General features: G+C 43.0%; 1 protein-coding gene across 1 annotated transcript in view; it reads right to left on the bottom strand.

Annotated features, from left to right (window-relative positions):
* The window catches only part of SQLE (squalene epoxidase), a 767,303-nt gene that overhangs the window by 300,362 nt on the left and 444,512 nt on the right, over positions 1–22,429 (bottom strand). The window lies entirely within an intron of this gene.

Here is a 22,429-nt window from a genome sequence, read left to right as displayed (position 1 = left end):
ATCGTTGTGCAAAGCCCAGTGCCTAGCTGTGGGCTGTGTGTTCAGAAAGAGTTATTGCTCGCTATCTCTTCTAGTATTTAGCAAGCTTTTTCTATAAAGCACAAAAAGATAGTTAATATTTTTAGTTTTGAACTTCCCATCTCTTTATCACCGCTTAACCCTTTTATGGTAAACAAAAAATGGTCATAGAAAAACACATCAACAAATATAATTATTTACAAGTGCAAATAAACTTAGCCCAGCAGTGGGCCAGACTTGGCCTGCAGAGCAGTTTGCTAGCTCCCCTATTCTTACAATGGCCATTTCTCCATGAATGAGTGCTCATTTTTCAGCTGTGCCCATTTCTAACCCACAACCCACCAAATACAATTATGCTTCCCAACCACCCCTGTGGCCCAATGTGGTCAATTGAATGAATCTTTTGTGTGTGTGTGTGTGTGTGTGTGTGTGTGTGTGTGTGTGTGTGTGTGTGTGTGTGTGGTTTTTGGGTCACACCCAGCAGTGCTCAAGGGTTATTCCTGGATCCATGCTCAGAAATTGCTCCTGGCAGGCACGGTGGACCATATGGGACGCCGGGATTTGAACTGATGACCTTCTGCATGAAAGGCAAACGCCTTACCTCCATGCTATCTCTCCGACCCCTGTTGAATGAATCTTGTCTATAAAAAAAATTGCTGGCAGCATTATTTGGGATTTCTTGGAAGGCTGTTTTAAAGGAGTTAATTCTTTAGGGAAAAGGCCTCTCTCTGTCTGATCCTCTGCTTTTTTTTCCTCCTGCAACCTATGAGGGAGTCCCACAGTCATCCTGGGGCTTCGAGGAACTACAAGCTAGGAGGGAAGTACAGAAAGAGAGGCTCCTGGGAGCCATGAAGCCTAGGAGCCACTATCCTGTTACTGTCTGGGCCAACAGGGAGATTTTCACATGAGAGAAAAATATACTTATCTTGCTTGAGCTACCCTGTGTGGTTGTGTTGGTACAGGAGCATAACCTAATCTGAATTCTATGACAGCATGGAAAACACTCAGCAAATACTTGATCAGTGAAAGGAAAGCCCCGGGTTTTAGGGGCGCACCCTAGAGGAAATAAATTCTGCTGGGTAGGTGAGGAGTCATAGAAACAGTAAACACAAGGCCCACCTCTGGCTTTTCTGTGGCCAAGCACCAGGTTGACTAAATGTCAGCCAGTTCCTCCTTTCTCTCCACATGGTACTTGCTTTTCATAGCAGCTGCCATCAGCTACTCTGTTTTGGGGTCTCCTTCCCTAGCAACATCATGGTGCAGAGACTTCAGAATCAAGATACACAATCCACCAAGCAATCTCCTTAGGGAAGCAGCTAGGAGAATCCTCCAAATAAACAACAGATCAACATGTAACAGACAGGAAATGCAATGGGTTCTTATCTTCATGGTGCTGGATTTACCTTTAGGTGTTATCTCAGTGGTTTTGGGGGAAACACCTGGCTTTGGCATCAATAGCTCTAACTTGACTGAATGATTTACCATTTAGCTGATCAGTCATTTATCTGTGTGGCATTGGCCAGCTCATACAACTTTTGTGATCACCAGTTACTTCACATACAAAATTAGCCAATGGTAATGTTTTCATAGAAGCCCTCGAAGAGCTCAAGAAAATCAGGAGCTATAGTACAGAGGTTAAGGCATTTGCTTTGCAAATGATCTGAGCACATCATTGTCAATACTACCAGGAGTGACCTCTGAGCACAAAGCCAGGAGAAAAACCCTTAACATCACCAGGTATGACCCTGACACTAAAAAAGAAAGGAAGAAAGAAAAACTGAACAGGAAGGATAGTATAGCTAGTAAAACACTTGCTTTACATGTCTTAGACCCCAGGTTCACCCCCCCAGCACCACATCTGGTTGCCCAAACACTGCCAGAAGGGAACTTTGAGTCAAGTAGCCCCTGAGCACCACCATGTGTGACCCAACCCTCCCCCCCCCCCCCCCCGCCAAAAAAAGAATAAACCTCTTTCTCTGATAAGGATTGGGGTGTGACTCTTAGGAATACACCCTAAGAACACAAAAACACAATACAAAAATGCCTTCCTCACATCTATATTCATTGCAGTGCTATTTACAATAGCCAGACTCTGGAAAGAACCAAGATGCCCTTCAACAGATGAATGGCCAAAGAAACTGTGGTACATCTACACAATGGAATATTATGCAGCCATCAGGAGAGATGAAGTCATGAAATTTTCCTATACATGGATGTACATGGAATCCATTATGCTGAGTGAAATAAGTCAGAGGGAGAGAGATAGACACAGAATAGTCTCACTCATCTATGGGTTTTAAGAAAAATAAAAGACATTTCTGCAATAATCCTCAGAGACAACAGAGATGAGGGCTGGAAGGACATTTCTGCAATAATCCTCAGAGACAACAGAGATGAGGGCTGGAAGGACTGGCTCTCGATGTGAAGCTCACCACATAGAGTGGTGAGTTTAGTTAGAGAGATGACTACACTAAATATCATGACAATGTTAATGAGTGAGAGAAGTAGAATGCCTGTCTCGAATACAGGCAGTGAGTGGGGAAGGAAGGAGATGAGGGCATTGGTGGTGGGAAAGTTGCATTGGTGAAGGGAAGTGTTTTTTCATGACTGAAACCCAACTACAATCATGTATGTAATCATGATGCTTAAGTAAAGAAAAAGAAGTTAGACGAGAATATAAAAAAAAAAAAAAAGGATTGGGGTGTGGTGGTATGATGATTTAGTGTTTGGGTGGATTCCCCTCTAACCACCACTTCAAAAGGGGACTATCTTCCAGTTAATTCACACTAAACATTTGCTTCCTTTTTCTTTTCTTCCCCACACAATCCACTTCCCTTTTTACTTTCCCACTCTGCTTCACAGAGATAAAAGAACAATTCCTATAATCAGTAAAAATACATGGCTTTTCCCCCCTTTATTTTAGCCATGCTGGAGTCCTACATGAATACACAGCACCACAAGGACATTCACAATGTCACATTGGTCACTCATTTTTATTATCTAATAATCTAGTGAGTGAGGCCCGGGCACATCTCCCACAGAGGTCACAGGACACTTCAAATCTGGGGGCCCTTTCAGAAAGGTGGCTTACAAATGCAAAATAGTCCATGTCCCTGGAGACAGCTGAAAACGTTATTAGTGCCATGCCGGGGAAATGAACAACCCAGAAAAAGCTGCTAGCAGCCACTAGGATCCCATGGCATTCAATGTACACGAATTGGTTCATAGAGCAGTTGCTCATGAAGGTATATACTTAGCACAACTCATTGAAAATGGTGTCAAGGAGAAGGGGGCGAATGCTAGATCCAGGAACAGGGGAGGAAACCTGCCACTGATAATTCTTTGCAAGCATCCACAACAGAGCCACTAACTGGGGAGTAAAATCAACAGACCCAAAGGAAGAGAGAAACAAATGTCATGGTAGCAGGTCTGGGTAGGAGAGAAGTACCTGTTGAAACAAAGGGTCCTCTATCTCACCAGGGCATCCAAATATAACACAAACTGTGATTAGACAGCAGGCAAAAACAGACTTTCCAGCCTGATCAGACTGTGAATACAGTGATTCTTTGTGTGTAGTAAAATCCTTCTGTTGTGTTTCTCACAATGGTTAGGGATAAAATGGAGTAAACACAATCAGGGACACTGACTGGGTAATGTTGTCTTCCATTGTGGATGGGCTGTGCAGTGAGGCCCTGTACAGATTAGATGGAAGCTATTCATTCCAGAAATATCTGTCAGGATTTAGATCCTGCTAGGATTTAGGCTGTGAGACAGGCTCTGAACATACAGTGCTGGACACACAGCCGTGGCCTCTGACTATGGATCCTAGGATCTAGTTTGATCATAAGAGGTGGAAAAATTGACACGGATAATCGATGTTCTGAATTTGAATAGCCTATGGGAGTCTTGGTTCCATGTGATCACATTAGTGACGTGATCTGGAAGCAGGAGTTAACTGACATACCTCTGCTTTCATACCTACAAAAAAGGAGGGTTATGACTATCCACTCCATAGGATTGGTTGAGGCTTATGGAGGTAATACACATGGAGTGCTCAGAACAGAGTTTCTTTGAGTTCCCTACAGGTCCAAGAGATTGAGAAGGTGAGTTTTGTGCTAGTAATAAGAGCATCTAGGACTGAGGATAGAAAAAGACAGAGCTGTGTGCTATGGAAATTATAATCAAGGGGAACTCATCTAAGCTAGATATGTGATGGCCTTGGACTCAGATCCAGTCTCCGGACACTGATCTCACTTCTTCCTCTAGCCTGTTACAAAGAACACAACTAAAGGATGTTCTAATTTTTTTATTCAGGTCTGGAGAGAGAGCTCAAGGGATTGAATACATTCATTGCATATAGAAAACCAGGGTTTAACCTCTGGCACCACCATATAATACTCTAAGAACACTCTGAGAGAAATCTCAAGCATAGAGCTGAGTGTAGACTCTCGAACTTTCTTATTCCTTCATTCAAACAAACAAAAAAAATCACTGAGATATTTATATATCTATTATAGAGATAGCTCAAAATTTTGGGTTGTATACTTACACTCTGGGGGCACCAAGCTGAACCTCAGATACTACATAGCTCTCCACCATGTGAAGCCCTGGAGCCCCCAAACTCACAACCCCCCCTTGTGCATAGTGTATTGGGTTAAGTTTTTGACTATTGGGTTGTTTTTGATTGGTTACATTTTTGTTCAAATTATTAATCATCTTCTGGATGGTTAGGGTTGATTTTTTAAATTTATGATCTAGAGTCCTTCATAGTTGAATTTCAGATCTACAGTGAGTAAGGGCCATTCACACCACCAGTGTCAACCTCTCTCTACCAATGGATCCAGACTGCATCCTATTCTACCACCATTTGCCCCTGGCCTGCCAATGTTATAGGCCCTTTTGAGTTTAGTTTGTTAAAGTTTCCTTGACTTTGGCTTGGAAATTTAGTTCTGTCCTTATTTTTTTGCCATCAATGCATCTGAGACCACTTGGCCTCTGGTCCTCAGTCTTTCTTTATCCCTTTCTTCTTAGTTTTATAGAAAAATGCAGGAACATGTGGTAAAAACAAAGTAATTCACATTCCCAAAGTTTTTTTGGTTTGTTTGTTTTTTTGGTTTTTGGGCCACACCCAGCAGTGCTCAGGGGTTACTCCTGGCTATCTGCTCAGGAATAGCTCCTGGCAGGCACGGGGGACCATATGGGATGCTGAGATTTGAACCAACTACCTTTGGTCCTGGGATGGCTGCTTGCAAGGCAAACGCCACTGTGCTATCTCTCCGGCCCCACACATTCTCGAAGTTCTATGAAAAAGGTAGAAGCCGGGCCCGGAGAGATAGCACAGCGGTGTTTGCCTTGCAAGCAGCCGATCCAGGACCAAAGGTGGTTGGTTCAAATCCCGGTGTCCCATATGGTCCCCCGTGCCTGCCAGGAGCTATTTCTGAGCAGACAACCAGGAGTAGCCCCTGAGCACTGCCGGGTGTGGCCCCAAAAAAAAACAAAAAAAAAAAAAAAGAAAAAGGTAGAAGCCTTTATAGCTGATTTTGAACTTTTTGTTTTGTTTCTGGAGTTGTCACTACAGATAGAAAGTTTTATATATCTTTTTTATAATTTACTCTGTGATTTGCCTAGTTGTTCATAATACAGTTGTTTCAGGGATTAGACGTTCCAATATCAATCTTATGCACAGTGTGACCTTCTCTCCACCAATGTCCCCAGTTTCCCACCTACCACCACCCTAGCTAGACCCTATGCAGGCACAAACTTACTTCATATTGTTTATTAAAACACAAAGACAACTGGATTTATAAAAACAAAAATCAGGGGCCAGAGCAACAGTACAGTGGGTAGGGCATTTGTCTTGCATGTGGTCAACCCAGGTTCAATCTCTGACATCTCATATAGTTCCCCAAGCCTACCAGGAATGATTCCTGACTGTAGAACCAGGTGTGAACCCAAAACCAATATCAGAGGCCAGAGCAACAGCATTTTCTTGCAGGTGGCCAACACAGGATGGACCCTGGTTCAATTCCCAGCATCCCATATGGTATCCTGAACCTGCCAGGAGCTATTTTTGAGCATAGAGCAAGGAGTAATCCCTGAGCATCACCAGGTGTAATCCCTCTTCCCCTTAAAAACAACAAACAAACAAAAATAAAAAACAAAAGACTATTTTTAGTCAACAAGAGTGAATATATAACTGTTCTATCTCACAATGGTTTTACTACAGTCATTGTATGAGGATGTACTATGCTGCATAGTGCTATTTGAACCTTCTGTGTTATTGTTTAGGCTCACTGAACTTAGGCATCTTCTATATAATTTACCCATCATATTTGCTATGAACCTACTGGGCAGACAACACAGTGACATTTGGAGGTGTCCTGTAGCCACATATGCACATTTGGCCACACAGTCCAAGAGTTATAGATTTAAAAAATTTGGTGGCAGCGGTGTTTGCCTTGCAAGCAGCCGATCCAGGACCAAAGGTGGTTGGTTCGAATCCCGGTGTCCCATAGGGTCCCCCGTGCCTGCCAGGAGCTATTTCTGAACAGACAGCCAGGAGTAACCCCTGAGCACCGCCGGGTGTGGCCCAAAAACAAAAAAAAGAAGAACGGAGGCACCACACTCAGGTGGTTTTCAGCTTCTTCTTAGTGATTGTCCTTCCACTGTAACTTTACCTTGTCCTCTTTCTTTGCATCTTTGTTCTCATAATTAAAAATAAAAAATTTAAAAAAAAAAACAAAAAAATAAAGGAGCATCTTCTCCCCTACCCCTAAAGCACACACACACACACACACACACACACACACACACACACACACACACACACAGAGTTCTCAGCAAGGCTGCAAAGCAGAGTCCTTAATCCCTTTATCTGCTATTAAGTCTTCAAAAAGGCACATCATTTTCAAGTGAGTCAGTCAATGAATCATTTCTGTTATGTTGAAAATGGCCCTGTGTATTTCAGCTCTGGAAAGCCACAGCAGCTGGATGAGGGGGGTCTTACCTCTATTCTTGTCCTGCAAACTGATCAAACAAACGGTCTCTGGGGAATAGCCTGATTAATGGCTAAATGAATTAACAGCAAGTTGGAAATAAGAGAGCCAAATGGTTACCAATATACAGTTTACTTTTCTTTACACCGTGAGGGGGGTCCCATAATGCAGCTAAATGGGATTGCCAAAGATTGAATCGGAGCAGGGAGATTGCTATTTAAAGGCCCCTGGGGGAAGGATGTGCAAAAGGATCATTCCATTTTCTCCAATGAGTCCCCTGGTGCACTGACTTTGAATTTAAATTCAAGTTTTCAAATTATTATGATAGATGATCAAATATATAATAAATCACAAACAGAAATTATAGGATGATATATTTCAAGAAATACAAAATATATTCTATTTAATGTCTCTAGAATATCTATAATATAATAAAATTCTTAAAGTAATAATAGCAACCAAGACCCATGTGGCTCAAGAGTACATAAATGGTGTGACTATTTCATTTCTCTTCTAAAAAGATAATCTTTTTAAAAAAGATTTGAGGGGTGGGGGGAGTCGGAATGATAGTAAAGGAGAGAGGGTTGCATGCAGCCAACCCTGGTTCACTCTCCAGCATTCCTTAGTGTCCCCTGAGTACCACTAGGAGTGTTCCCTGAGTGCAGAAAGAGGTATAAACCCTAAGTACCTCTGGGTATGGTCTCAAAACAAAGCAAAAGGGAGAGGGGTAAGAGGGAATATAGTAGTTAGGGTGTACACATGGCATGCTCCCTATCATGGTTTGATTCCCAAGTATCATCAGATGCAATCTGGAGGCCCCAGCACTGTGGGGGTGGTCTGTGTGCCTCCCCCCATATAGCAGGCTCTTTGCACACCAAACTGCCAGCCAAGTTGATTTGAGAATCCTTATTAGTCGATCCCCCATACCTGCTGAACACCACTCGGAAGCTCCTTCCCCAAAATAAAAGTAAAAGGCCCTTAAGAAGTTCATTTGAGAGGCCAGAATGAAGGTAGTACAGCAGGTAGGGCGTTTGCCTTGCACATTGGGCTATCAGGGCCCAATATTCCATATTTATCTCTAAGCACTGCCAGAAGTAATTTCTGAGTGCAGAGCTAGGAGTAAACCCTAAGCATTGCTAGGTGTGGCCCAAAAAGTAAAAAAAAGAAAAGAAAAAGATAACAAAAATTTATTAAAATAAGGAGGAAAGATTCAACTCAGGAAACAAAAAATATTCAAAGCAAAATTTATGACCAAGGAGGAAATGGGGTTGCCATTTAAAGCAGTAGACTCCATTGACAGACACATTTAGAATGTGGGGAACAATTTAGGGGAGATATATTTTCATCCTAAGGATTTGAATATGTTTTAGGAAGGGTTAGAGGACATGTGAGATACATACATGCCTCCTCCCACTTTATGGAGTTTAGGTTAAAATAGCTTTAGGGTAAAATAAATAGAAACAAATTGGAGAGAGAAGTAAGTGCTAGAGTCATCTAATGGGCTCTGACCTGCTCTGTTCTGAAGTACTCTTCAGCCATTTGCCTTTCTAACATTATTTGAGAAGGAGGGGGGAGATAATAGGGAGAGGGAGGAAAAAAAGGGAGGGAGGGAGGGGGAGAGAGGAGAGAGGAGAGAGAGAGAGAGAGAGAGAGAGAGAGAGAGAGAGAGGAGAGAGAGAGAGAGAGAGAGAGAGAGAGAGAGAGAGAGAGAGAGAGAGAGAGAGAGAGAGAGAGAGAGAGAGAGAGAGAGAGAGATATCAGTAGTGCTCAGGGGCTATGCCTGACGCTGTGCTTAGGGTCATTTCTGGTGGTGATCAGCGCCTTAACCCCTGTATCTCTCTGGTCCCTGGGACGCCAACCTGAACCTACCTTAAGTAAACAGCATACATTCCTTTTCTAATCTTTTTTCCCAGTATTTTCAAGATAAAAACAGAGATACAGTCATCTGTAGAATAACAGCACTGGATGGGGCTGGATGGTGATAAAGGGTGAGGCCTTTCTCTGCTGGCCTAGGCCACGAAATCTGCAGCTCCCTCCAGCCAGCAGGTCTGAGGGTTCAGGGTGGTGGCAAGGAAGACTCACTTCAGTCAGGTTTCAGGAGACATCTGCTTTACTCAAGGCCCTAGCCAACAGGTGTGGCTTCTACCATATTTAAGCATGCTCTCTTCAGCTTGCCCTGCATCTTAATTTCTCTTCGCCATCTCCTTTCCTGCTCCTTCTCCCTTGCTGAATCTCTCTCAATCTCCCAATCAATCTCTTTTCACAATCTCCTTCCTGCCCCTCAGGCAAATCTCTTGATACCTCCCAAAGACCATTCTCAGAAATGAGCTGGTCTTACTAGCAGGTAAGGTTACACAGGAAGAATGGGGGATGGGGTCATCCACTGCCAGAGAACAGTTCAAGTTTCCATAGAGTCTAAAACCAAGCTGCAAGTCTGATAGAGCAGACCAAGAGTTCATGAAGTCTAAAATCAGACTGGGAGTCTCCTACTGTAGAAGATACTTTCAACATCACTTAAAAGGGACCAACCTGCTTAGATATACGTATAAGGATAGGGAAGCCAAAAGAGGGTTCATGACTGCCCTGAGATCACTCAGCCAGGTAAGCTTTGGGGAGCAGGCCCTCTCGTCTCCCTCCATCTCCTGATGGGCATCAGTTGGAGGAGATGACAGTGCAACACCATTCCTGTCTTGGGGAGAGAAAACTAGGGGGTATTATGCTCATTAGTGGGCTAATGATTTCCACCACCTTTGAAGCTGCTGGATAGGATCTCAGGTAAGTATCATTACACTCCACAAATAAATGGTTCCCTCCACACAACCTGTTTTCACTTGTTGCCCGTAGGAGCTGGCTATTTACCACTGCAAAGATTATTACTGAGCTCCACGCTTCAGAAAATAGGAGGGCTGGGTGCAGTGCTTCTTATTAAATGCAAACAAGCCCATTATTAAAAGTAAACAAGGCAGTACTTCTTTGAAACAATTGATTAAATGTCTGCTAGTCCTAGCACAGAGGACTAAATCCACTCCTGTACCCCCAAACAACGCTTCCTTTTGAGAGAGACTACCTACCAGCCCTATGTAGAGAAGACCCCATTCCTGACCTCAACTCTGCTCTTTTGAGTTCCTGTTACAGGTTAGATTCTCTGCCTACATGAGCTTTAAATCCGGTAGATTTCAAAATGGGCATTACAGTTTCTTTTTATTTTCTCTTTTTTTTTGTTTTTTGTTTTGTTTTGTTTAATCTGATGCCCTGCATGGGCAGATTACATCATAAGTTCCTGGGCACAGCTGAAATATGAACACCTGAGGGTTTGAATTTGAATCTCTCAGGCTTGCAAGCCCACAGCCATTTTACATTAGCACATTGTCCTTATTGAAAGTAGGTCTCACCTGCCTACGTTGTTGTTGATTTTAAAGAAATAAAAAACCCCAACACATTTCAAGGAAGCTTGAGATCTTTCCTTGATAGTGTAGACAGACTTGTGTGAATGCTGAAGAGAGGAAGGCCTACCCTGTATAATACAGGGCACTTCAAAAGTGCCCAGTGACTAGAACAAAGATTGCAGATGGTATGTGCTGCTGCTCATGAAACTCAATATTTTGCCCCAATGACTGTCCAATTTGTTCTCTTTTTTCCCAACAAACCAGAATGCAGTTTTGCTGGTCCCACTCCTTGACCTTGTAAGTGATGTCTGGGAGATTCCCACAGATAAAATTTATAAAAGATAGATGTATAGTCAGAATGTCAATTGGCTGGAATAAATTTACTTACTGAGGAGTCTTAATGCTAGAAGCAGTAAAAGGATGGGAGTTTTCTGGATTTTGTTTTTGTTTGAGGGCCACACTCAACAGTGTTCAAGGATTATTCCTGACTTGCCCTCAGAGATCACTCCTGGAAAGTTAGGGTGGGGGGGCCATATGGGATATTGGGGATTAAATCCAGGTTATTAGCCGCATGCAAAGCAAATACCCTACTTGCTGAACTATAACTCTGGCCCCAATAGGAATTTTCTACATAAATATTGAGACTCCTAAATTCATGCTATTGGAAAATAAACAATTTGTTTTGGGTCTAATGGAAGGTAATAGAGAAATTGACCACACCAAGAAGAACTAATAGGGATGATAGATCTCTTGCTGTAGGTGAGAGGTATCAGTTACAGTTCATTGATAAAGGCTCAGAGCCAGAGAGATAGCATGGAGGTAGAGCATTTGCCTCTAATGCAGAAGGACAGTGGTTCGAATCCTGGCATCCCATATGGTCCCTCGAGCATGCCAGGAGCGATTTCTGAGCTTAGAGACAGTAGTAACCCCTGAGCACTGCTGGGTGTGATCCAAAAAACAAAACAAAAACAAAAACAAAAAAAAAGGCTACATCAAAAGATACTTTACATTATCAGGATAAAAAAAAAACATCTTAATAATCATATGAATAAAAAAATGTTTTACTGGAAAATAGTCTGACAGCTCCTCAAAAGAAAATAATTCTAAATAGATTTAGCCTATCTCAGCAACTCTCCTATATACCTCCACCCCCACGTTGAAACCGTGTCTGAATGAAAATCTGCGTATGGAAACCCATAACACATTTAGTCATAATCATCAAAAGTGGAAACAAGTAAAAGTCCACGAACTGATGGCTAGATAAACAAGATGTCATATAGCCATAGAGTAGACTAACATTCAGCCCTATGGGAAATGAAAGACTGAATCGCCACCAGACACTGATGGCCGAGAGTCCAGATGTGAAAACCACAGCATATGTGATTTACATATATTTACATGAATATTTACATGAAAGGTCCAGAATAGCTAATTCCAGGGAGACAAAAAAATAGATTAGTAGTGGCCTAGGGCCGGATGGGGGTGGCTGAGGGTGTGGGGAAATGAGAAGTGACAGCTAATGGGTAGTGAGCTGCTCTGACCAGTGATGAAAATGTCAAAAGACGGATTGTGAGGATGGTTGTACAAGCCTATGCATATATTAAAAATCACTGAATTATAGACTTCAGAGGGCGCATTTTATGGGGTGTGAATTATATTTCAAGCAAGCTATTTAAAAAAAAAAAACACTTATGACTGAGCAGGTGTGCTCCACCCTCTGAGCTGTCTGTCTCTGTCATTCCCCCTGGAAGAGAATGGTGTCAATAGGACATCAGACATTAGGGATTACTCATTTGTTGTCCAAACTGGGACACTTTGAGGGAAAAAGGACAATGGGAGTGAAGAGGATTTGTATTTCAGCTCTGTGTCTGTTCAGCTTTTCTTGGGCAAACCAGGAGCCCTGCTTGCTTCTGTTGGGGTGCGGTGGCAGCCAGGCAGTTTGGTGGCTTTGCCTTCCCTGAGTGACAGGTCCCATCAGGCAGCAGGTTCCCAGCAGCTTTGTCTCTGCCTTCCTGGTTCCACTCCCAGCTCCTTGCCCTTCAGGCCCGAAGGTGGGGATGGCTTCCTCTGGTGCCCCCTCAGCCCTGCCCATGTGCTCCTGAATAGTCTCTTCAACTTCCTGCCTTTTCATTTGGAGTGGCCCATCTGTTTCCTGCCTGCCCCCTACTGCACAACACTCCAGATAAACAGCGTGCAAGAGAAATTTGAAAAGGAAAAGTGCAGTGAGCATATTAACACTGCTAGATCCCTTCTGAGAGCTGTTGCTCGAATGGTCCCTTGGTTTCTGTCGAAGTCTGTTTGCCCTGGTAAGTCTCCACAATAGGTGGTTTTCATGCACTCCTATTGCAGCAAGCCCCTTCCAGTAAATGCAATATTTATCCTTTAAAATGTATTCAGGCTTGCTCCTCAAGCCTGTTTTCTACTTGAATATATGCCTCTTGGATTTTTCTTCTCTGGAGAAACCCAAGTTCTCTTTTTTGTTGGTTTTATTTGAGGAAGGGCTCACAGCTTACTCCTAGCTCTATGCTGAAAGATGACTACTCTTGGCAGGCTTGGAACCATAAGTGCTGGGGATCGAATCTGGGTTAGCCTTGTACAAAGCAAGCACCCGACCTGCTGTACTATCACTCCTGCCATGCTCTCTTTGAACATGTATTTCCTCTCTCTCCACTCACGTCTTTCTAATTTTCAATTAAAACTATATTGCAAAAAAAAACAAACTATATTGCTTTGGGGCCGGAGTGGTGGCGCAAGTGGTAAGGCGTCTCTGCCTTGTTCGTGTTAGCTTAGGATGGACCGTGGTTAGATCCCCAGGTATCCCATATGGTCCCCCAAGCCAGGAGTGATTTCTGAGCACAGAGCCAGGAGTAACCCCTGAACATAACTGGGTGTAGCCCAAAACCCCCCCAAAAATTGCTTCATCCAAAAAAAAAAAAACAAAAAGTTCTTTGGTGGTGGTAGTGACATTTTGGAAGGAAGTGTAGGTACAGTGCAAATGACAATTTTTAGTAAAAGAATTCAGCCTGAGAAAACAGGTTTATCCTGTTCAGAATGTGTTGTACTATCCTAATCTGAGGCTTTGTCAACTCTGGGAAACCCTCAGCCATTATCTTAGAATATCTGCTTCCCTCCCCCTCCATTCTCTATCAATGCAATCAATTTTATTTCATTTTTTTTTATGTCTTTCTTGTTGCTTAAACTCCTTTTTATCTCCACTTGAGGAGATGTTTGGATGAGACCTAGAATGCTGTTTCGAGGTCATTGCTTGAGGGCCACTCCTGGTGGTGCTGAGGGGACCATGCAGTGCCAGTGACTGAAAACCAGCTTACAAAGCAATGCCCAATAGTCCTCTGAGCTCTCCCTAGCCCTCGAAACCTCTTTTTCACTCAGTATCTGTACCACTCCTCCCTCTCTCTCCTGTGTGTGTGTGTGTGTGTGTGTGTGTGTGTGTGTGTGTGTGCGCGTGTGTGTGTGCGTATAAACCTGTCTATATAGGGTTCAAATACATATGGTCGTTCCAACAGCTATAGTTTTCATTTCCAGGTAGCCTCTTTCTTTTTAAAATGCACATTTTTTCTCCCCAGTATTTTGCATTTTTATATCCTTCTCTCATGTTTTAATCATTTCAAACACTTCAAAGACTTCGATTACCTTCAGCTCTTATGGGTGAAATGCTCGTGTTATGTCTGCTGACTCTTGAGCGTGACAGTCGGTTTCCTTGCAAGCTTTTATGATTCTGAATCATGAACTCATTTCTGGGGTCTTTATTTCTGGGGATCCCTTGAGAACTGGTTGAGATCGGTGGGGTCTCCTCAGAACCATTTCTCATTTGCTTCTGCTGCACTTATCCAGAGTTATTTTAGGCCAGTAACAAGTCCTCACATGAATTTTCATCTTGGGTGTTTGGGATCTATACAAGGTTAGGCTAATTTACACTTTATACACAGCCGCGTGTGGGCCTCTGGATACAATGTCCAGTGTGTGCTTTAAGCTTAAACCAAGACACTTGTAGGTCATCTGACTGCCCCAGAGGCAACATATGGACGCACTCAGTTGTACTGCCTCCATCCATGAGCAGGGGCTTCTCTCATGGGGGGTGGGGGTGTACAACACCCAGGCCTTTGATTGACTGCAGCCAGAAGAAAGGAGGCGGACCCGGAGATGTAGCACAGCAGCGTTTGCCTTGCAAGCAGCTGAGCCAGGACCAAAGGTGGTTGGTTCAAATCCCAGTGTCCCATATGGTCTCCAGTGCCTGCCAGGAGCTATTTCTGAGCAGACAGCCAGGAGTAGCCCCTGAGCACCGCCGGGTGTGGCCCAAAAACAAAAAAAAGAAGAACGGAGGCACCACACTCAGGTGGTTTTCAGCTTCTTCTTAGTTTCTCACCTCTGTGGATTCCCTCCCTAGTCCTTCACCCTGCTTTATTTTTTTATTTTATTTTTTGTTTGGAGCCATAGCCAAGAGTAATGCTCTAAAATCATGTGGTGTTGACCATATGGCATGTGCATTTGAGTCACTTCTCTAGACTAGGATTTTCCTTATTTCACTCTAGCTCTGTCCTGTATTTCAAATGCCCCCAATGGCAATTCACCTAACATATCTATGTGGTTGTTGCAGGGGTTTCAGGATTGAAACAGGTTGTTGCAGGATTTTAGGGAGTAGAATCTGCTTCTATATGAAGTCCCCTTGTCACTGATTTCACCTCACAAAATGTTGGGATATGATATTGTATGATATTTTCCTTTTTTGTTAGCTCGTTTGTTCCTAGTGGTGTTGTGGGACCATATACAGTGCTGAAAATTGAAAGAGGATTGTGGTCACAGCTGTCTGCTAGGCATGTGTCTTCACCTTTGTACTGTCTTTCCAATCCAACATTTTCCGATATGAAGTGAACTCAGACTCCTCTGATGGTTTAGAAATAACTAGATGTTTTTCACTGCTTCCCTTGGTATATGAAAGGAAAAGTTTTCTAAAATAAGATGCCTTTCATCTTTGTGCTTGTTATTTTTTTATCATTGCTCTATCCAGAACAAATAACTTCCTAAATCTTCCTTTTTTGTTGTTGCTGTTGGCCTGTATGGAGAAGAAAGAGCTGGAGAGATCAGGTCCAAGACAATTAGTTTTGTTTTATCCTTTGCAGTGGGGATATTCATTCCCCTGACAGCCCTATTCTCAGAGTAAAGCCTACTGCTTGAGAGACTATAAATACAGCCAGAGAATCATAGGCTACTGCTGAACAAGTGTGGTTTGGCAAGGAAAAAAAGTGTGGTGTGCTCAAAAAACATTTTGGGAACAGCGTTAAACCATCCTTATCCTCGTGAAAGTGCAGGGCAGACACACTTCTTGTTGATCCAGAACCATCAAACATGTCTCTCCTTATGAAGATTCCTGAGAAACAAAATAATTTCTTCTGGGTGGTTAGAGAGAACATACCTAGTGGCGCTCAGGGCTTACTCCTGGCCTCTGGAGTCATTCCTGGTGAGGCTCTGGAGCCTTCTGCAGTGCTGGGGATCCAACCCGTCAGCCATATACAAGGTAAGTGCCCTTACCCACTCTCCTATCTTCCTGGCTTTGGAAATATAAACTCTTTTTTTTTTTTTTTTTTTTAGTTTTTGGGCCACACCCAGCAGCGCTTAGGGGTTACTCCTGGCTCTACACTCAGAAATCACTCCTGGCAGGCCCAGGGGACCATATGGGATGCCGGGATTTGAACCACCGACCTTTTGCATGAAAGGCAAATGCCTTACCTCCATGGTATCTCTCCGGCCTGGAAATATAAACTCTTACCTTTTCTTCCTCCTGTTCACATCTTTCCTGTGGAATCTAACCCATTCTCAGAACCAAAAGTTGCAAAATTGGTCCACAGAGGAATTCTTTAATGTTGAGAACCTCTCGACTAGATAGAGTTAGGGGTAACTTCACATCCAGATTCAAAATTCCAGGCTCTCAGGGAGCATTGGAAGTGAAGAGTCCATATTCCCATTTGTCCTGTACTTAGGAGCAGCTTTTAAAAGGAGAGCTTGGACGTCACTCCTGGCCCCTGTGAACACTTTGACCAGGTAGCCTGATTCCCGCTAGGCCTTGGCTTGTGACCCTGCGCTTTCATTTCCTGCCCCGGACACATTCTGCAAACTGAGGTTAAAATTGGGTGTATCCTAGGTCACCATCCACAAACACATGCAAAACATCGTTGAGGGTGAGTCATGGGGGCTGAACAGATTTGTTGTTCCTTGCAAGTTTCCTTCTGAAAGGGGGCTCTGTTTCTAAGTTGGACCCTCACTTAGATATTGACACCTCCCTGTGTTTTACTAAGGGAGTTAGTGGCTCCAAGCTCATAAAGAATTCTATTTATAAGTCATAATACAAGTGTAAGTCGATTTTATTTTAGAGTCAGGTAATAATTAATGCATATTTTAGAATATTTTTTTTTGCTTTGGGGCCACACCCAGTACTGCTGGGAGCTATTCTGAGTAAGGTGTTTTTTGAGGGGGGTTACTTTTGGTGGTATTCAGGGGCCCTTCAGGTGGTGCAGATCAAACTTGCATTATTTTAAATTGTGATGCAGGCTTCGGGGTGGAGAGAGGTGGTCCTTTGGGGATGGAATTTAAGACTAGTGCATGCATGGCATATTGAGGTATCTCCTAGGCTGTTATTATTGCTTTTTATTTATTTTGGGGTACAGGAGACTAAACCTAGGACCTCATTTATGCAAATCATGTGCCCTTCCTGTCTCATAGGCCATGAAGCTTCAAACACTTCTGATGAAAGTAGCAGGAAAGATCTCAATGGGCAGAAAGCAGAACTCCAGGTTTGGTCCTCCAACACAGCATGATTCCCTGAACACAGAAGTGGGAGAAGGCCCTGATGCTATTGGTTATGGCTCCCCCAAATCCATTTCTCAAAATAAAAACAAAACCTCCTGATGGTTAGGTAAGGTCTTTACTAATTTAATCACACTACTTGGGGATAGGGCTCCTGTAGGCAAAATATACACATCAGCCCTTTGAGCTATCTTCTAGTCCAGTACATTTCTTTAGGGCAGTGGAGCTTCCCAATGTGTAGAGAACCTGAGGGCTGGGTGTCGTCACTTCTTGTGATATTTGGTCAAACAGGACTGACAGTTCAATGCTCCAATTCTGTGCTGCCTGGGACCACCAGGTCCATCCTGGCAGTGCTTTGGAGCCCACTAGGTGGCCTCTTGGGGTGGGGAGGGCAAGTAGCACCTGGAATTGAATTGGGTTTCTATCTATGCAAAGCATGCATCTTTGGTCTTCGTGTTATTTTTCAAATCCTTGGTAAAAAATAAAAATCGTGAGAGAGAGAGAGAGAGAGAGAGAGAGAGAGAGAGAGAGAGAGAGAGAGAGAGAGAGAGAGAGCTGTAATATCTCTTTGGTTCTAGGATCAAAATATCTCGATAACTAACCTTTATTGAGGACTTACTGTGTGCCACCTACCAGGTAATCCAAGTTAGTCCTCACATGATCTCATGAGTTAGCACTTCCGTTATCTATTTTATAGACCAGGAAACAGAGACAAAAAAGCTGGGAAGGAGCCAGAATTCAAACAGGCACAGCTTCCTTCTTAACCATAATGGTTCCTGAAACACAGAATCCCTTAAAGACAGAAGATCCACAAAAGAATCCTGAAATCTCACAGTACATTGGGGTCCTCATACTTGTCCTCACACTAGAATCATATGAGAAGCTCTACAGCACCCCCAAGGACTCTGCAGATTAGAAGTCAGGGAGTGTCATAAAGAGTAGATATGCCATCTTTCTGAAATTATGTCAAAAGAAAACAAAAAGAAAAAAACCCCCAATGTATTAGAACAATGTTAGTGGACCTGGAGGAATGTCTACAGGAACTCTTGAATAGCAAGTAGTGTAAGAGGAGGCATTAATTACAAGGTTAGGAAAACATGTGTGACATGAAACCCCCATTTCTTAACAACAAATGACAAAAAAGCATGCATACCCATACAGCCTTATATGAGAATGGAATATAATGTACATGATAGATTCAAAATATTATGGAGCTGAGATTCTACTTTAATTAGCCATGGCACCCTTTTTCAGTGCTCATTAGATCAGTGTTCTAAACTGGATATTCCTGCGAATCATCTGGGCACTTGCATTATTTTAAATTGTGATGCAGGCTCCGGGGTGGAGAGAGGTGGTCCTTTGGGGATGGAATTTAGGACTAGTGCATACATGGCATATTGAGGTATCTCCTAGGCTGATATTATTGCTTTTTATTTATTTTTGGGGTACAGGAGACTAAACCTAGGACCTCATTTATGCAAATCATGTGCCCTTCCTGTCTCATAGGCCATGAAGCTTCAAATACTTCTGATGAAAGTAACAGGAAAGATCTCAATGGGCAGAAAGCAGAACTCCAGGTTTGGTCCTCCAACACAGCATGATTCCCTGAACACAGAAGTGGGAGAAGACCCTGATGCTATTGGTTATGGCCCCCCTCCAACTCATTTCTCAAAATAAAAACAAAACCTCCTGATGGTTAGGCAAGGTCTTTACTAATTTAATCACACTACTTGGGGATAGAGGCCAAGCATAGTCCATTTCTTTTTTATTTTTTTTAATAATATCTTTATTTAAGCACCATGATTACAAACATGTTTGTAGTTGGGTTTCAGTCATAAAAAGAACACCCCCCCCCCCCCGGGCCCGGAGAGATAGCACAGCGGTGTTTGCCTTGCAAGCAGCCGATCCAGGACCAAAGGTGGTTGGTTCGAATCCCTGTGTCCCATACGGTCCCCCGTGCCTGCCAGGAGCTATTTCTGAGCAGACAGCCAGGAGTAACCCCTGAGCACTGCCGGGTGTGGCCCAAAAACCAAAAAAAACAAAAAAAAAAAAACAAAAAAAAAACACCCCCCTTCACCAGTGCAACCTTTTCACCACCAATGCTCCCTATCTCCTTCCTCCCCCACACCCTGCATGAATTCGAGACAGGCATCCTATTTCTCTCACTCACTACCATTGTCATGATAGTTGTAAGTGTAGTTATTTCTCTAACTAAACTCACCATTCTTTGTGGTAAGTTTCATACTGTGGGCTCATCCTTCCAACCCTCATCTCTATTGTCTCTGGGTATTATTACAACAATGTCTTTTATTTTTCTTAAATTCCATAGATGAGTGAGACTATTCTATGTCTATCGCTCTCCCTCTGACTTATTTCACTTAGCATAATAGTTTCCATGTCCATCATTTATAGGAAAATTTCATGATTTCATTTTTCCAGAAGGCTGCATAATATTCCATTGTGTATATGTAGCACAGTTTTTTAGCCATTCATCTTTTGAAGGGCATGTTTGTTGTTTCCAGATTCTGGCTATCATAAATAGCATTGCAATGAATATAGGCGTGCAGAAGGCATTTTTGTATTATGTTTTACTGTTCCTAGGGTATATCCCTAGGGGTGGTATAGCTGGATCATATGAAAGCTCAATTTCCAGTGTTTTGGAGAAATCTCTATATCGTTTTCCATAAGGGATGGACTAGACAGCATTCCCACCAACAGTTAATGAGAGCTCCTTTCTCTCCTTTCTCCCCACCAGCATTGATTGTTCTTGTTCTTTGTGATGTGTGCCAGTCTCTGTGGTGTGAGATGGTACCTCATTGTTGTTGTTTTATTTTTATTTATTTATTTATTTATTTGGTTTTTGGGCCACACCCAGCGGTGCCCAGGGGTTACTCCTGGCTGTCTGCTCAGAAATAGCTCCTGGCAGGCACTGGGGACCATATGAGACACTGGGATTCGAACCAACCACCTTTGGTCCTGGATCGGTTGCTTGCAAGGCAAACGCCGCTGTGCTATCTCTCTGTGAATTTGCTTTTTTGCATGTGGCTGACAAGTTGTCCCAATATCACTTGTTGAGGCTTTCCTTGCCCCATTTTGCCCCTTTATCAAAGATTAATTGACTGTCTGGGAGACATTCTCTGAATACTCAAGTCTATTCTATTGATCTGAGGGTCTGTCTTTATTCCAATACCAAGGCATAGACCATTTCAAGTCTTCCCTATCTCCACCGCTGACAGTGCTTAGTTCAATAGTCAAGATAAGAAAACATACCAAATGCCCTACTATGAATGAATAAAGCAAGAGATTGTGGTATATCTATGCATGGAATACTGTGGGCTCTAAGAAAGAACAACATCGTAAAATTTTACATGACTTAGAGGAAATTCTCAAGATAGTGAAGACAGAATGAAAGGTACAGAATGATGTCTCAGAGGTAGGACTTAAAGATACACAGCAAGGGAATAACAAAGGGCCAAAGGCAACAACACAGCAGAACTAATCACACCAAAAAAACTGAGTTGTTGGGGATGATTGAAAGAGAGATGGGCACAGGTATGGTATGGAAATTAAACGTTCACAGAAAACAAACTATCACTAACAGTATTGAACATCACAGACCTCATAGAATAAAGTCAATAAAGTAAAATGACAGTTCTTTCAAAAATAAAGTAAAATCTATCCCTGTTGATTTAAATATAAAAATAAAGCATAAGATCCATGTGTTCGGTGAGGCCCCTTTAGACACCATGTTCCCTCAGGCAGAGGGGGTCTGATGATGTAGGATAACAGCGAAGAAATAATTTACAAGCAGTCAGTTAAAGTTTCATTGGAGTCAGCTTGCTTTTATTCCATGACTCTGTCCTCCATGAGCATTTCCTCACATGTGCTTCTCTGCTAAGCTTTTTACTCCCCCCTCTCTCTTTTTGCTCTCAGCTGCTTCTCCGCCCCCCACCCAGCCAGCCTCTTTTATTCTTTTTTCAAAACAGCTTGCCCCATATGTGGACAGGTCTGATCATGCAGGTGGGAGCAATGTCTCAAAAGAAGAGGTTAGGGAAACGGGATGTTGGGGGCTGGATTACACCCCCCCTCCTGCCCCTCCTGCCCAGGGAATTCTCAAGTACTTCCAGGTATGAGGACAGGCAGAGTTTAGCATCACTCCTGGGAAGGAAGGGACTCACAACTGGTGCACCATATTTATGTGACATCCATTTTAAACTTCAGAACATTGAGTGAGTTAGGACCCCCAAAACCACTCCAGGAAAACATAGGTAGGCTGAAGAGATCAAATAGCTTGGAGAGGGGTGAGGTAAATCTCTTGAGTCTCCAAAACTGCATATGATACCCTCAGCACTGCCAGGTGTGACTCCCCCAAACTCCCAATTTCCGGAGCAGTCACAGAGCTAGGAGACAGGTGGAATTCCATGACTTACTGGGCAAAGAAGGGCCATAGAGATGATGATGATGATGATGATGATGATGATGATGATGATGTTATTATTTTAGTTTTGGGTCACATCTGATGATACTCAAGGTTTCTTGTGGGTCTGTACTCAGGGATGACTCCCTGCGGGGCTCGTGGGCCATATGGAATGCCAGGGATTGAATCTGGGTTTGCCTTTGTGCAAGACGACTACCCTGCCTAGTGTACTATCTCTGTGGCCCGACAATTAAGATTATTTTGGGACAGTTTAATTGCCTCCTAATCTTTCCTTGCCAAGATCATAGGAGTTGAAATTCCTTTAGAAGAGGTTCATTCCTTTGGGTTCCTCCTCCTAGAAGCTATTAAAAAAATGTTAGTACCCATGGGAGAAATTGCAAGTTAATCCTATTTTTGCATCTGTTTAGTATGGGTGGTTTGAAGGGAAGAGAGTTAGATTAAATCCATTTTATCGGAGTGGGGGACAGAATCCTGGAATTGAACACAAAAACCTCAGATCTACAAGGTCTGACCTGCAAGGTCTCTCTACTGTGGAGCCACATCTTGGTCTGGGGAGTGTAAATCTAATCTTGCGAATTTACTGCTCAGACCCTCTCCATGCTGCAATTTCACCCCAGAATGTTAAGTATCATTCCACTTCCCGTTCTTTCTTGTTGGCACACTGCTGGAGGTGGAGGGTAGGATGGGGTGGGGTCCTTTCTCTTGCAAGGGAAGGGCTTATTACTGACTACAAGTACAGCCCTTTGAGTTCTCTCTCCAGCTCCCTAGTCTGT

The sequence above is a fragment of the Suncus etruscus genome, chromosome 19 (assembly GCF_024139225.1).
Source record: "Suncus etruscus isolate mSunEtr1 chromosome 19, mSunEtr1.pri.cur, whole genome shotgun sequence".
NCBI lineage: Eukaryota > Metazoa > Chordata > Mammalia > Eulipotyphla > Soricidae > Suncus > Suncus etruscus.
Note: the sequence above shows the minus strand (reverse complement) of the source record. Positions and strands in the feature narration are given on the sequence as shown.